The following is a 12,690-nucleotide window of genomic DNA, read 5'->3' on the forward strand; positions in this document are numbered from 1 at the left end:
ATAAAAAATATATAATTTTAAAAAATATATCAAGAGTATGGACCTAAGCGGCAATGTCAGACACATACGCAATAATAATGCCGCTGTTTCTGGGGGGGGGGGGGGCAGACCTTTTTTTTTAATCACAACCTTTTTTATATCTTTTATTCTTCACCCACTGAAAACGTTAACAACTGACCCTAGAGGATGCCTGCACACAGCTACTCCCCACAGGAGTAAAGATTTTATTATTTTGGGCTGGAGGCTTGGGCGTAACCATTGCCGTAGCAGCTGCTATGGGGCCCAGAGGTTGAGGGGGCCCTCTCAGTGGTAAGAACATTATTTCGCACTGTGGGGGGGGGGGGATAATAAGTTGGTGGCTCACTGCTATCTAGCACTACTATGTGGGTTCTCGGATATGTGGCACGATCATCCGTACCTGCAATTATTGCCACTTATGCTGCTTTTTCAGTTTCTCGTCACTAGGTGGCCGGGGGACCATCTCACTTTGCAATGGGGCCCTGGGAATTCTAGTTACGTCCCTGGTCCGAGGTACCCTTTCTGGGAAAAATACTTGATGAAGCTTATTATGGATAACTTGCACATTTGTACTTTGCTCTTAAATAACTCATGAGACCTCATGCATAATACAGCGCTGTACAAGATTAGGGTTGTACAGAACCCCAATATGTTAGCCATAGAATTCTGGGATCCTACTGTATCTTTGTATCTCTGAGTATTTGTCATGGTGTGTTCCATTGAATGCCGTATTACAGTATTCTCTACCCTAAAAGCATTACTTCTAATAGGAGAAGACCTCCAAAACACAGTGCTGTACAGAGACCCCAAAGTTCAGAACTGTAGGAACTTTTTGTGTTTCCATACAGGGGCCCAATGGCGGATCACCATTGAGGCGTTTGGTGTGGACCATGGCCGCGCAAAGAGTAAAAGCACATTTCAGCTCTGTAGCGTTTATTGCAGCGAAAAAACACAAAACTGCTTTGTGTATGTCTTGCAAAAGGATCTGCAGCAGGGGTAGGACCCGGGCGGATTGGCACGATTCTCCCAAAACGGTTGTTTAGTTATTTTTTTAGTGGGCATTTATATTAGCTCTAGCTCTATGAGGGGCACTATCTACAGGGGGTTCTATGAACGGCATGATGTGCAGGGGGCATTGTGAATGGCACGATCTACATGAGGCATAGTGTGCGGCACCATGATAATTTTATCTTCCTTTATAGATGCAGAATTGTTTGAAAAGTGAGGAGCTAAATACATTGGAGTGGCAAATTCTGCAGGAATGGGTCGTGGCTGGGAGAAGTCGCCATGAGGTCTGGACCGGATGGAGCAGAAAAAAATGAAAAGAGCCGCTAGAATCTGTGAAGAGTCACTGGTTTTAAAGAGATTCTGTCACCTCTCCGACATGTCTGTTATAGGAAATCCTTGTATTTCACAAAAAGTCTTTGTGCAGTCCAGGACTGATAGGCAAATGAGTGTTACCATTCCCCTTGTCAAGAAAATGTGTCCCTACACAGTGTAATACAGTCAGCAATGTCAGTATGTACAGTAATACAGTCATACAGTCAGTATGTACGTAAGGACACAGCCCTTTGACAAGGGGAATCGTAACGCCCATTTGTCCATGCTCACACACAGAAAGGTCTTGTTAACTATAGACACTGAGAAGGGGGGCCCAAGTTTAAGGAATAGCCCAGGGCCAATGGTCTACTCAATCCGCCACTACAGGGGCCAAATCCTTCTCTCACGATGGTCCGCTACTGTAAGAAACAATGTATATCCTAGTAAGGCAACGTCCATTGGCCTTTAAGCCAATTTCACTCATTGTATTAGTGTAGGTTCATGGCACCAGCAAAACAGCTGTCTGCTAAAGCAGATAATAAAATCTAGCCTGCGAGGGAAATCCACATACAAAGCTTCCCTCAAATGTCTAATCAGAGCTCGGTCTACAGGGAAAACTCAGTCACATCTGATATACATGTTATCATCTCAGCTCAACATAATTAAAAATATTGTTGCCATGGCAACTGCAGGGGTTTCAAACACCCAAAAATAAGCGACACTGCGTATTGGTAATATTAATCTCCCCATCAAATGAAGAAATTAAACAGTAATGCAATGTTCATATACCCAATGTGGGAAAAGAAACAGCATTAGGAGGTTTAATTGCAACCAAGTTCATTGATAAAATTATTATTTTTTCCAGACTCGCTTAAAAAGTAGAGGTTCCATTATTTCCACCTGCTAATAAAAATATGGAGATAATAAAGCAGCCCTCCAGTCCATGAAAAAAATAAAAATTAAAAATAGTACTATACATTGGAGAGGTTTAGTCAACTTACCTGCTGCTCCTGTCTTGAATTCGGCCTCCGTTCCTGCATTCTGGTGCCTCGTTTTCCGCTTTCCAAGATGGCCACCATAGTGTTAGACTTTGCAATAACGAGATTCTATGGTAGTCTGAGACCCGCCCCCTCCCCAACCCACTGCCCTCTGATGGTTGAGCGTTGCTTTTTTCAGCACTGCGTTGACGCAGTCTGATGTTATCGGCGCGAATATGTCAAAGGGTAAAGGAGGGGGTGAGGTAGTGTCTCAGAATTCAAAGAAGCTCTCCAAAGCGAAGTCTGAAACTGCAGTGGCCATATTGGCGAGTGGAAAACGAGGGACCAAAGGCCGGACCATTAAGGAGCGGGACAGAAAGTAAAGTTGACTTAAAATTTCCAATGTAGTCTTTTTTTCGGACTGGAGGGCCGTTTTACATTTCCAAATGAATTAGAGGGGTTATCACAGAATTGACAGTTATTAACTATCCACGGATTAGGTGATAATGGTCTGTTCGCAGGGGGCCCTAACGCTGGGACCCCCACCAATTGCGAGAACGGGGTCCTAAACCCCCAGATCCTCCTCACTGCACCCTCCACAGCGAGGACGAGTTTGAATGTCCTCATACTGCGATGGAGCAGTGAGTAGGAACAGGGGGTTTGGGTCACGGTTCTCGTAATCAGTGGGGGTCCCAGTAGTGGAGCCCCTATTGATCAGGCATTTATCATCTATCCTGTGGATGGGTGATAATTGACGATTCTGGGAATACCCCTTTAAAACAACTCTTTGGGTACAAGAGATAATATTTAAGATCTGCGATTTACAAATTAAAGGGTATTTTCAGCTTTACAGTTTATATATAGATATAATCTTTATATATATATTAAAAAAAAAAACTAAGCAACTTTATAAATACATTACATTATTTATCTTTTACTGATCCTGGGTTATAGCGTGTATTATACCGCATTCATTATTCTGCTGGTTGCTATTAGAAACAGTCAATAAGTTTGTTGTCGGACACACCCCTAACAGCTGAGCGTCTATAATGCAGAGGAACATTAGTTTTTCCTACAACAGATTTCTGAACAATACCTCATGTAAAGACCCCAAAATGTAAATCACCAGAGGAAGTTCTGTACAGATAATATAAGCCAGTCAGGTAGATTTCCAAACAACAATACAAAATTTATATAGTTTTTTTTTTTTTATGATTTACCACATTTACAAAAAAATCAATTGTTAAAAATAAAAATGTGTTTTGTGTCGCCAATCTGCGAGCATTAACTTTTTTTTTGTCAACTTTTTATTTCATTTTTTGTGGGAGATGAAGTGACCAAAAAACAACGATTCTAGCATTATTATTTTTACGCCTTTCCACGTGCGGGTTGAATATTGTTATATTGTAACAGCTCTGACTTTTACAGACGCAGCGATGCCAGTTATGAAAATAAATAAATTATATATATAATATATATAAACAAACTTGTTTTAACTATATTTAACTTTGTTTATTAGTCCGCCAAGAGGACTTGAACCACCAGTTAGCATTGGATCGTTTGCTTGACATACTGCAATACAGATGTATTGCAGTATAACTTGACGTTGACATGCTCCTATTGGTACAAAAATAGTAGTCCTGGGAGGGCCTTCATTAGGCCCCTAGGCTGCCATGTGGCCCCTCATCTCTAAGTACACCATTGATTTAAAGGGGTTCCACGCTTTTGACAATTCCTACATGTTCGAAAGGTCCCTTGACAATAAGCTGATCAAAAAGGGTCCCCTTGCTTGGACCCCCAACGATCAATGATCAGCTTACCTGTCAGCAAGTGTTCAATTTCCCTGCAGCGCCACCACAGGGTAAATTAAGCATTACGCAATGCCCATTGAAATGAATGTCTGGTCTGTGTAATGCAGGACAGGACGGTTCCTCCAAAGCGAGAAACGTTCCAATTAACTTAGAGTTCCCTAATAGGGTAATGTATATGAAAATGGGCTTTCCAAACTGAACATCGCTTTTAAACATCTCTCCACATGTATACAGCATTTCTATTGAGAAAATGTCTTGCATCGGTTCCATTAATACAGAACAAAGGGTCCCTATGATACAGAACATATACAAAGTTGTGTTGTGTTTAATTAAAACCTATGTATGGTCATGCAAAAAGAAGTTAAGATGTAGGAAGATCAGTTCATTGCCTTGTGTATTCATTTCCTTCAGGTAAATGTTGGAGAAATGTAAGTGGTGCCTGCTTACCTGTAGACGTGCCCGGTCTTATGCTCAGCCTCTACTAAGCCTGGCTCCTTAAAACAGGTCAGTGTCAGAGGGCCCGGTGCAACCTTATCAAGTAACGTGATCTGTCCCACTAGATCGCTCACCGGATGTATTACTTTTTTAGCGTTCCCTGCGCATTATAGGTTGAATTTAAATTGGTTATGGGAAACTTACTTGGTGAATGTATTCGACTCCAATTTTTCATAGCACTTAAAGGGTTAAATATACGTTCAGTACCAAAACAGGGACTCTTGTCTTCTGCTAAATGGCCAAAGGAAAAAACTTAAAGCCATAGTGAAACTTTAAAGATATGTTCACACGTAGTGTAAATACTGTGGATTTTCCGTAATGGATTTAATTGCGGAAAATCTGCAACATAAAAAAAACATTAGCAGCAAAGTGGATGAGATTTGAACAAATCTCATCCACGCAGTGCGTAAAAAAAAAAAAACAGCCGAAAAACGGTTCGTAAACGGACCTGCAGTGCGGTTTTTTAATCCGCTGGATGTCAATTGTATTTGCGGAATTGCTGCTGTTTTGTTGCAGGTTTTCCCTATTGAATTCAATGGGAGGTAAAACCCGCAACTGTTGCAAATTTCACAGGGGAAAATCTGTGATTCCACTGCAAAGATCAGAAAAAAATAAATTCTCATACTTTGGCTCTATTCACACGACAAGGTCCGAGTGTCGACCGATAAAAACGACCGTTTTGGTCCATTTTGCATCCGTTCCGGGCCGTGTTTCAGTTTTTAACAGCCAATTTTGACCCGTTTTGCACCAGTTTTCTTCCCTATCTGTTTTAAAAAACTGATGAATTTAATTTGTACATTTTTGGCCACACACTTCCCTCTGTAGATACTGCCATAGCCCCCCTGTAGGTAGTGACACACTGCCCCTCTGTAGGTAGTGCCACACTGCCCCGCTGTAGGTAGTGCCACACTGCTCCCCTGTAGGTAGTGCCACACAGCCCCGCTGTAGGTAGTGACGCACAGCCCCGCTGTAGGTAGTGCCACACAGCCCCGCTGTAGGCAGTGCCACACAGCCCCACTGTAGGTAGTGCCACACAGCCCCCTTTTACATAGCACCCCCTCCATAGATGGCACCCCCCCCCCTAGCTTCCTGTAGATAGCGCCACTGTAGGGGACCGTTCCAGAAGTCGGACTTGAATGTTCATATATGGAGACTGAAGTCAGGGACTTCTGAAGCGGAATCGCTGGTGTTGTGGCCGGTGATTCTGATTCAGGAGAAGTCACTGATGTCACTGTCCATATATAGACAGTGAAGTTAATGACTTCTCCTGGAGCAGAATCCCTGGCCACAACTTCGGCAACGCTGTTGCTGAAGATTAGGGAATCCGCTCCTACAGGGAGCAAAAAAATCCCCTCCTCCTCACATGCACTTCGTACTATGAGGAGAAGAAGAGAGCGAGCGAGCGGCAGAAAGCACGACCGTCACTCGGATCACATCTGAGAGAGCCGTGCTTTACACGGCCCCATAGACTTCTATGGGAGACGTGCGGCCAAGAGAACGGCCGAAAATAGGGCATGGGTCTGTTGTTCCTACTGTGGCCCTGTGACAGCCGTTCTTCTGTATCCAGCCCGGCCTCCAGGGATGACATTTCCATACCATGTGACTTCTGCAGCCATATCACTGGCTGCAGCTGTCACATGGGATGAAATGTCATCCCAGAAGGCCAGGCTGCAGGACGTCAGAGGGACGTTTCGCCCTGACTACGGGTAAATAGAATGTTTTGGTTTTTTTTAACCTCCTGTTTTGCGCAGCAGACATTCCGTCCAAAAAACTGCACCACAATCTGGTGCAATTTTTCATTCAGAATTTCCTGCAGATTCGCGGTGTACTTTAATGCAGCATATTCGCCCTGTGTGAACATACCCTAAAGGAAGAAATTATACAACCTCTGCCACTGACCTGAATATAGCAGCAGAAAATCTGTGAAGGAGCCGCAGTGCTAGTTAATCTTCATTTTAAAGATCAGTGGGTTTCCCGACAGTCAGATCCTCACCGATCAGGTAGTGATTACATATTCAAGCAACATGCCAGCCCTTTTAATGGTGGGAAAACCCCTTTCACAAAACAAAGTCGGTGTATTTTAAGCACTCCCATGAAAATTTATTATTGCTTTGCCCATTTGTAATGGGCATCTTGTACATGTACATGATAATCATTTGCTCACTGATCATCAAGTTTTCGAAACACAGGCTCTGTTTGGCTCCCCCGTGCGGTCTAATCCAACTTGCCGATTCATACATCGTCTTCTGTGGACCGGAAGCCAGTTTCTCTATGCATGTCTCATAGACCACACAGGGGAGCCGAACAGAGCCTGTATTTTGAAAACTAGACGCTCGGTGAGCAAATAATTATCATATACATGTACAAGATGCCCATTACAAACGGGCAAAGCAATAACAATTTTCATGGGAGTGCTTCTTTAAATCACTTAAAGGAACACTCCTTGCGAACCAATGTGTTCTGCCTAGTGCAGAACCTGAGGGGGCGGAGCATGACACAGGGATTAAAATAATGACAATAAGAAAACCCTGTGTCATACTCCACCCCCTCACTATTCACTTTTATAACACAGGGTTTTAGTTTTGCCTGGAGTGTTTCTTTACATATCTATGTAGATTTGGGTAAAACTCATACTGCATAATGTGAACCACATATATTCCCCAGGAGAAATACTTTGGGTGGAGGGCTACCAAGGTGACAACCACAGCTTATAGCCAAAAATATGTCCAAATCAGTCGTCATCTCCCACAAGGCACCGAAGAAGACAGTAGTTCATCTCGCCTGGACCTAGACATGAGATCTTTGTCCACTTTTAATCTTATATTTATGGAGACAATCCGACTGTCCCACGATGTATGGAGGACGGCCTTCAAGTATCGGGTACATTTCAGGATTTGTTACTTGTATCAAATAATGTCATAGAAATAACTATGACCAGCCACCAACTTTTTTTTTCTTGGGGTAAGGGGGGGGGGGGTTTGGGTAAGTTTGGGGGTTTCTGATTAGAACAGATATGCGCAGCCGGCATCCCCAACAGCTATTTATAACAAAATCATTTTTTGGACCTTGTTTACACATTTCAGGTGGTTATTAGACCTGAAGGTAAGGTAGAACAATTATTTGTACTCCGGATAATCATAGGTGCCCCTTGATAAAGCTACCGCGAAACGCGCGTCGGGGCTCATGGTGTGGTGTTCACCCAAAGGATTATTATGACTTATACTGGTTGGTACATTCTTTGGGACCGGGTTTGAATCTCGGTTACTCCCTTGATATACTGTACACACACATACTAGTGTGTTATGTATGTTTCCTTCTTTTTATACTCGCTGTTTATCTATTGATTGTGTTATTGTATTGGCATGGCAACTTACATCACATTTGTGGTTTCTGGATTTTTCCATTAATAGTATGCCTTTCAGAACTACCTTTCATACATTGTTTTTTTTCTGAGTATATTCTATTGTGTCATAATTGGGTGTTCCCCACATCTTTGTATTTTAACCGTGTGTCTCATTTTAGGTCTTGATGGCCAATATGTTTTTATATGTATTTCAATAAAGCTATGTGATTATTACAATGTACATATTTGTACTTGGTTCTATTTTTCTTCCTTTGTGGATGTGTGATTTGTCCACATGTACATTTATAGGTATTCAATCATAGGTGTAAGCCTGGGTTCACACCTTGCAGTAGAGTGTCATGCGGCCAAAAAAAACGCCTGGCATAGCCACATGTATTTTACCATGATGTGGTTATTGGTCGCATGGTTTTTACAGCTGAAACATGTTTTTACAGCACGTTGCCGCAACGTGTGAACTCAGCCTAAAAATAATGATTGATTAGACAAATTTTCAGTTGTTTGTACTGATAAACTATGTGTGTACAAGAAGTAGAATACTCACTATTCCTAAACAGGACTATGAACGGGTTATATGCTGCTTCCCTGCCATAGAGGTAGCCCATGCAGACGATACTGTATCTCAGGCAAGCAATATCCCCCACAATTGCAATGGGATAGAAAGGATATGGGGTTGGAGGCAACCAACGGGAGTGGTGTGATGTCAGGAACCAGCAGCGCCAGCAAGAACCCCACTTTTAGTTTTTGCTATGAGACTCCTTTGTCATGGGTGTAGCAATCAGGCAGTGGCTTGGCAGAGCATTTTTTGGAAAGGAACTTTGGTTTTGGTGGAGGATGTTCTACTTGCACCAGCAGTAAGAGTTGAAGAAGTTGCTGCTCAAATCCAGAAACCGTGTCACATCTGTCTACAGGTTGTGAGTGGTATTGCAGATTAGCCCATTTCATCTCAATGGAGCGGAGCTGCAATACCAGAAACAACCCATGGTCAGATGTAGCCTTGTTTTTAAATTAAAGCAGCCATGTTTTTTCTAATTCTGGACAACTCATTCAACTCTTACTGCATTAAAAATAACTGTGATATACAGACTGACCTTGCAGGGAAGAAGAGAGCGGAGGTACCACCCAGGAGCAGCAGTGCCCAGGTGAAAGAAAGCCGATCTTCATCCCAGTCTACTGCTCTTTGTATGACCCTAATATTTCCAGTGATCAGTGGAGTAGTTTAATGGAGTAGTGTAAGGAAACCATCTCCCGCCTTTAGGCCCCCTGCACATAACCGTGCCCGTAATCACGGTTAGTGGTTACGGGTTGGGCCTGCCGCGGACAGCCACACACATTTGCCGTGCTCCCATATAAAAGTATGGGAGCACATTCTATAAAAAGCAAAAAAATAGTACATGTCCTATCTTTTACGGAGCCTTTCTACAGCATGGACACCTTCTCATATATATACGTGAAGTTGCCCGTCGGCCATAGAAATGAAAAAGTCGGATTACGGACTAAATCTACATTAGTGAGCTCACAACAATGTCCATTCAAAGAAAGCTGGGATTCCCAATATTGACCTGTCTACCCAGAAGCAATATCCCCCCCACTCCAAAACTCAAGGTCACAGTGCGGAGGGTGCACTTATCGCAGTGCACAGTAATTTAACCCTATATTGACATGTTTAAAGTGAATCTGTCTCCTTGCAGGATGAATTTAAGCTTTCAAGGCCCTAAAATATAAATGAAAACCTCAGACATGATATTTAAGAAATTATAGCAGCGAAATTTTAAAATTAAAAAGTTATACCCAAATTCTAAAACTACAGATTTCACCTATAAAATATAAAGTCTACACGGGTATATTAAACCAAGGAACCTGGATTTAAAGCGATTTTATGATCATTTTCGACCATTCTAAAGACTCAACGTCACAAGTGAAAATCTCCCATTGATGGCGAATGGGATTTACGTTTGAAGCAGTCGGATTCATATAGAAAATTCCTCTTAATGGGATTAACGCATCTTTTCCAGGATTTGTGCGACACCAGGGTTTGTCAGAAACATGCTTCTTATAAGGATATACAAAATGCATAGACGGCAACAGAGGAAGACATGTAAAAGTAAAAAGAGCATTCACAGTCTGTTAAACACAATTTCGGAACTGTTCAAGACCATTTTGTAGCCCATAGGGGGCACTACTACAAAAGACGACAGTTGAGTTGAAGCTACTGTAGTAAAGAGAGAGTCAACGGAGCTTCGAAGGTGTCAACTACTTTTGAGAGGCAGAAATTAGCTCAGAGAAGTTGTCACTTCCCTTCCCCCCCCCCACTTCCTTTGGTAGATCATACAAAATTCTTCTGGTGCACCGATTCTTATTGGCTGGCCTAAACAAGATCAGGAATCACTCCGCCGCCCGTGTACAAGAGGATCCAGGCTGCGGGACTGAGCAACTGGGCATGTTTAGGCACATCCAATTATATGGACGTTCTGAGAAAGGAATCAAAAGAACATAACAAGTATGTAACAGGGTGGAACAAACACTTTAATGGCCACCCCAAGTCAGTAGATTCACTTTAAGGCTTCACATTTTTAGATCTTTATGTTCCGGAGGCCCCAATGTAAAATCTGTAACAGAGCGGTCTTCTTTGGATGTAGCCAATAATAACTACTAAAAAAAATTTGAGAAAACCCAAATAAGAATGAAGAAGTTTAGACCTCACTTACCACACAGCAGATTTTGGAGAAGAGGCACAGTGATGAAGAGGAGGAAAATCTAATGGAAGATCTCCGAGCAATGCAAATTCCAGGTAGGTAATGTCTGTAAATGCGAAACAAGAATCAAAGTATTAATTAAAAAAACATATTAAAGAGATCAGGGGTGTATAAATGAGGTTTCCCATAGGGCCCTAGGCACATTTAAAGAACAAAATGGCACATGCTAGGTGGGGGGCCCTATTACAGATTTTGCTTTGGGGCCCAGGCACCTCAAGTTACAGTATGGCTCTGATAGCGATTGTCTCATTATGACATTAGGGCATATGGAATTCATAAAGATGGGTCATCCCCTTGGGACCCATCTTCTTGCTGCTTTTGCTCTGGTGAAGGCGGCTCATTCGTGTATTACATTGTATCGCCATTCACTGGATTGGTCGGCATGTAAAACCTCGGCCGCTACAAGGGAAATGTATGGCCAGCCAAATCTACTGAAGCCGTACCTGTGGCGATCAGTAGTAAACCAGAGCACCAGTCAGTGACCATCAGCCAATTTTAGTCCACTTAGGCTCTGTACACATCTCAGTCCTGGTTTCCCTTTATAACAGAAACCAGGACACCATGTCGGAACCACCATACAACGAATACCACCATTACCCGGGGAATCGGGGTTCTGTGGTGGTGTTGTTTTAACAGGAAGTATAGTGCTCCATGTGGTCCATTAAAGTAGGAAAAACCATCCTGAAAATGTCACTATTTTTTAAAGTAGATATAGAATTTGTTTCATTTATATATAGTTAGCATATAATTTGAATCCCTTTAAGTGCATATTAACCCCTAATGATGTAGCCAATTTTGTCTTCCAAAAACAGCATCACACACGTTCACAGGTTGTGTGTGGTATTGCAGCTCAGCCCCATTCACTTTACAAGGAGCAGAGCTGCAATGCTGAACATAACCCATATACAGGTGTGTGACTGTTTTTGGAAGAAAACGGCCATGTTTACATAATTTTGTACAATAAGACTAGTAAAGTATTTGCCCGTTTGCATTCGGTTCGGAATAACTTTAATCTTTTATCAACGTAGTCCTGTAAGGTCTTGCTTTTCACCGGACGAGTTGTAGAATTTTTTGGGGAGTAAATTTTGAAGAAAATGTATGTAACTTCCAATTTATTTTAAGAGGAAAATTTGCCTATCACGAATGCGCTTTTTATGATACAGATTATTACATGGGGTGTATTAACGTACAGGAGGAATCAAGCAACAGGAAGGTAGAAAACATGAAGATATTGATAGGGGAGCGAACGCGAAGGGGAGGGTCATGGTGTCGGTCTACTTGGATACTTTTAGTTTTTTCTCCAATCTGAACAAAAAACTATATTAAATACAAATGTCCTTTTAACTTATGCAGAAATGTATACACATTTTAACATTGGACTTCTTGGATATTTAAGACGAATAGCAATTATGTTCTTTTTAGAGCCATAAAATGCTGTTCTACGTGAGCGTCAAGACTAAGGAAACCCTATAAACTTCAGCCACAAGATCAACCTTATTTTCGGTCACAACATCAAAACTATTCACCGTCCAGCCCTGGACTTCTCTGGTCAGATTCCACTTTGCCGGCTGAAGATTCCAAGATCCCATCGATTATCTAATTATATATTTTTTTATGAATGACAGGTTCCATGCACTTGACGTGTGAGAGCCTCAGCCGCAGCTTCTGCAAGTAACAGCTCACAATTTCCTCCTCCTTCTTGCCCTGTGCGACAGATGATATCTGTTTTCTCCTGTGAGTTCGAATTTAAGAGCCAGTGAAGCTCGGCGACTGTATATTCTGGCTCAAATGAGCTGAAAATTGCATTCAATTTGAATTTCAAAACTATGAGGGGAGGAAAAAAAATCTGCTTAGGAAATGTAACTCCTTCCTGTCGCTTCTCTGGACACGCTGAAGTGCCATGTATATAGACCCAAGAGCTCACTACTTCTTCTGTGCAATGATACTTATTC

General features: G+C 42.2%; 1 protein-coding gene across 1 annotated transcript in view; it reads right to left on the bottom strand.

Moving 5' to 3' along the window:
- The window catches only part of ESRRG (estrogen related receptor gamma), a 660,741-nt gene that overhangs the window by 481,400 nt on the left and 166,651 nt on the right, over positions 1–12,690 (bottom strand). Inside the window, exon 3 of the mRNA XM_075863340.1 lies at positions 10,691–10,784. The gene's annotated coding sequence lies outside the window, so the exon portion shown is untranslated. The remainder of the gene's footprint in view (positions 1–10,690; positions 10,785–12,690) is intronic.

Source organism: Rhinoderma darwinii, chromosome 4, assembly GCF_050947455.1.
Source record: "Rhinoderma darwinii isolate aRhiDar2 chromosome 4, aRhiDar2.hap1, whole genome shotgun sequence".
In the NCBI taxonomy this organism is placed as follows: domain Eukaryota; kingdom Metazoa; phylum Chordata; class Amphibia; order Anura; family Rhinodermatidae; genus Rhinoderma; species Rhinoderma darwinii.